This window comes from Melozone crissalis, unplaced genomic scaffold, assembly GCF_028551555.1.
Source record: "Melozone crissalis strain CALT ecotype California unplaced genomic scaffold, PUWL_Pcris_2 ptg000026l_1, whole genome shotgun sequence".
NCBI lineage: Eukaryota > Metazoa > Chordata > Aves > Passeriformes > Passerellidae > Melozone > Melozone crissalis.
This window is the reverse complement of record NW_026535804.1, coordinates 6,488,410-6,492,942: the sequence shown is the minus strand read 5'-3', so window position 1 is coordinate 6,492,942 and position 4,533 is coordinate 6,488,410.

The following is a 4,533-nucleotide window of genomic DNA, read 5'->3' as shown; positions in this document are numbered from 1 at the left end:
TAATGCTGACTCCTGCTGCACTGCTCTGGCCTCAGAGCCCCAGGAGATGCCTCTGGTTTTCAGAGAAGCCAGGAAAAGGCAAAGCAGCTGAGTCAGCACCCAGCCCTGGGGAGAAAGCCCTGAGTCAGCTCTGCCTCCAGCACAAGTGGACACTCCTCCTGTCCTGTCCTCTCCCCTCTCAGCACTGCTGGCAGCTCCATCCATGCCCTGGCAGCCCCACACCAGCTGCACACACAGAGCACACCGGTGAGGCTTTGCAGGCTGGAGAGCTCAAACACAGGAGCAGCTCCTGCTCAGGGCCAGGTAACTCCCTGCAAGGAGCAAGGGGTCACCCAAAACTTTCTGGAAAACCTCACAGCACAGAGCAAGGCCATGAGGAGAGCTGTGGGATGGGTTATAGTGATGTCTCAGGTTTTGGCTTTTATATCTTTGAGATTCTGTGCTGCTTTAGTATGTGGGTCTGAGCTTCATATCAGGGGATGGTGAGCTCTGTGCACAGAGCAGGGAGACAAAACAACTCCTGCTCCAGCTGGGCACCAAGGACAAATGATCCAAATCTCAGCCCAGGAGCACAAACAATGTGGGCTGGAGAGAGAAAAACAAGGATGGGACTGGATGGGCTGAAGCTGTAACTGGACAATTAACTCCAATATGCAAATAGACCAGAACTGATCACAGTGAGAGACCTCGTGCCCATTTTGTGACCATTTTGGTTCATCTTGGGTGCAGCCCTGTCTGGGCTCTTGTGCTGCCTAAGGTGGATCCATTGGGTTAGAAGATCCTTTTAATAAATTTCTACTTTATTCTTTAACTCTGTCCAGCCTCTGTTCTAGCTCAGCCTTCCCAAGGCATCAATAGAGCACCCGTGTTCCTCAATGTTTCTCAGTGAGCTCCTGAGCTCAAGACTGATGGTGAAGGAGAAAGGATTATCTGGAAAATGCTCCTTCTTTATCAACCATCCCAGAGTAAGGCCAGCTGGTCCTCACTAAAAGGAGGTTCAAAGTCAGTTGAAGGGGGCTGCCTCTGCAGCAGGAATGGGAATCACTTCTGTCAAGCTGCAAAGGAGAAACTTGATTCTTCTCCCTCCCCAGCAGCCCCACTTCTCCAGGCCTGAATCTTGCTGCTGTCAAGAAATTTCTTGGTTTTGGCTCTGTATGACTTCTAACCACTCTCAGAGAACTACACACAGCTCCCTCCTGATGTTTTTCTGGTTTTCTTCTCAACCAATTTGGTTTTCAATTTGCTGTCTCCTAGAACAGCTGGTCCCAATATTGCTAATCTTATTTACCACTGAACCATCATCTCTGACACGCACCACCAAGAGACTTTTCCAGTTCCAGAAATAAGTATTGTCTAATTAAGTTGATGAGCAGGAGAGCTCCTATCTGCCTTGGAGGTGTTGCACCACATCAGCTGGTCAGGCTTGGAGCTCAGACAAGCCCTATCACACTTCAAAGGGCAGGTTTGCAGGAAACACCTGCTGCATTGCACCACGGCACGTCCCAGCTCCTCCCCGGGCGTGACCAGCCCTGGACGCTCAGCAGGGCTTGGTGCAAGAGCCAGATCACGTCTCTGCCTCCTGCCAGGGTGACTCACTTCAAATCACAGCCTTCCCCTCCAAGGTCTGTGCTGGAGAAATCACCCATGCTGGTGTTCAAGGTGCAAACAGCTTGGTTGTTATTTAGTTTAAATGTGGGCAAAGTGTCCACTCCCAGAGCCCATCTGTGTCCTTGGATGAGGTCTCAGTTCCACGTAGGACCAGGCCACAGCATGGCCCAGCACAGGGGAAAATCAGGGCAGTCCTCTCCTCCAGAAAAGGCTGATGGTAAGCACTTTTATCAGGAGAAGAGACCAGCAGCATGCTGGGGCTAAAGCAACACCTGATGCTTCCCACAAGGAAAACCGGGATCACCCATGGGAGTGAGGCAGCAGAACTGAAAAAAAAAGTTGTGCTGAAAAAAGGTGTCTACAAGCAGCTCTGATCTTACAGCCAGCTGGCTTGAAGGTGGCTGGGACATCACTGGGGACAAACTGTGACCATCACACCTCCCTGCAGCCTGGCCATGCCTCACATGCAAGAGCAAAGTGTGTCAGCATAGCAGGGGGAAAATGGCCTGTTCGTCCAGAATGGGAAGCAAACAGGTGAAAGAAATAATCCTGTTCATCTGGCCTGGCTGTCAGCAAACCAAGCACAGTGACCCTCCATGCAGGCTCTGAAGTTGTGGTGTTTGAAGAGATGACCCTGTGTCCCCACAGGATGAAGAAGGACAAGTTTTCCTCAGTCAAGCAGCATCTGATAAACCTCAAACAGACCCTGTGGACACCCACACGAGTTTCCCAACCCACCTATGTGTCACCACAGCAAGCTCTGCATGGCTCATACCTGGGAGGGATTTAGCTCACCAGTGGGCTTATGGAAAGTCAAGAGAAATTGAGGGTTACCATGGAAATTGTTTTCACCAACAATGCAAACCACACACTTGCCAGAGTTCAGACACAAGGACACAGCACATGCCTTGTGCCTATTTATGGGCAGTGTTGCCCAACTGGAGGGGGCTCTTACAGCAGCAATTCAAGTTCATAAGTTCTGCTTCCTAAGGAACAGATAAGTCAGCCTGCTGCTTTTAAGAGGAACTCAATTATTCTAATTAGGTATCAAGAGGAAGCCCTTCATCTTCAGAGAGCTGCAGTGGTAAGAGGAGCAATGCTTTGCAAGCACCTGCTCCACCTCTGTCCTGAGTCACCTCCAGCCAGGGTCTTTCATTAGGTGGCAACAAGCCTGTCCCCACATGACACTGCATCAATCTGTCATTTGCCTCTCATTACAGAGTGCAGTCAGCACATGTGAGCAAAGACAGTCATCTTTAATCCATCCTTCCCACCCCTGACTCCTCTGCCAGACAAGTCAAGCTATAATCATGTTTCAAAGACTTAAGGGTGAGCATTTGGGCTCTGGATTTTAGGGCAGTCAGTGAAACCCCTGCTAACCTCCCTCTGTACAAAGCACAGGGTGCAAAGGGTATTTTTAAATAAAAAAGTCCACTAACAACTTAAACTGCCATAAAAATTGAACTGCAGCCAAAGGTGGAGCTCCAGGGACAAAGCCTCCCCAACTGGTTGTATTTTGCTTGCACTGTCCTCATAAAATACTGGCTGAACACTTAATTCAGCCTCTTCCCCTTGCTCCTGCAGCCTTGCAGGGGAAGATGAGAGTGGGCAGGTTGGAGACAATTCCAGGAACATATTGTTCTTCTCTTCTCATCCTGCCAGCAGTCACTCTGTGCTGGAAAAAGCTCATGAAGCACAACAGGAGAGGAGAGGTGAGGTACAGGGCTTCTGAACCGCCCACTCAGCTGTGCTCAGGAGTTATCTCAGTGCTAAACCACTTTTTTAAAGGCTGAAAAAGGCTGGGTTGTGATCCCTAGAGGAAGCAAGGCCACAGAGAAGGGTTGGAGTGAACCATTTTACCCCTCTACTCTTCCTGGCTCATTTCTCTTCAAATTCCAAGTAGGCTGCAGGGAACCTTGGCTGCTGGGTTTGGGGCTTTGGCTTACAGGAGGCTGGAAAGCAGAAGGGCTCAAAGCAGCAAGCAGGTGGGTGCTAGATGGGGTTAGAGGTCTTTGCAGAAGTAGGCACAGTGCTCTGGAGCCTCTTAGGATCACCTTCACGCGGCTAAAAGAAACTCTTCTTTCCCACTGGCCCACAGAATGAATCCTGCTGGGAGGAGTTCACAGAAACACTTGCAGAGGGATTTTGGTTTCATTTCAGGCCAGTGTTTTGGTACAACCCTGGGGCTTTTACCCCTGATAAGGGTGATGGGACATGTCCTTACTATCCATCTCAGAACCTCCTGCACCCACCCAGGACCATCCCCTGAGCTGCCCTCCCCAAGCCTCAGAACCAAGTTACACAAAGGAGAGCGGAGGGATCAGGTAGGAAGCAACACTGAGTAGAAACTTTTTATTTAAAGAACCTGACAGCCTAAAATAAAACTTGGAACAGTGGAGAATGCTGAAGAATGAACATGGGCAAGAGATTAAAATCTTTGTGAAGGCACCATCAGTGATGGAGAACAGCAGGACTGAACAGAGGGGAGAGCTGCTCTGGGACAGAGCCTGCAGAGGTGGCACAGCCTGATTCAAGTGTTTATTTTCCACAAGGTGACCTGGTCACGTCCCCCAGGACTCACAGGCATCAACAGTCACCTCATGCCAAGCTACCACACTTAAAAGTTTCAAGCTAAACATGAAGGGGCAGCCTGCCTTTGGAGCCAGTCCCAAAATAACACTGCTGGCATCAGAGAGAAGAACACTTAAAGCCTCGCCTGCACACATGTCTAAAAATCTCCAAAAATAGCTCTTGCTTCCCCTTTGAAAAAAGCTGTGGTTCCCAATGCCTCACAGGAACTCTGGTGCTGCTCAGTGAAGCCACAAAATAAGCAAGCAGCCCAGAACTGATCTATGAGCACATCTGGACTAGCTGAGATCAGCCCTAAGAAGAAAGAAAAAAAATAAAGATTTTAAACAGCATGTG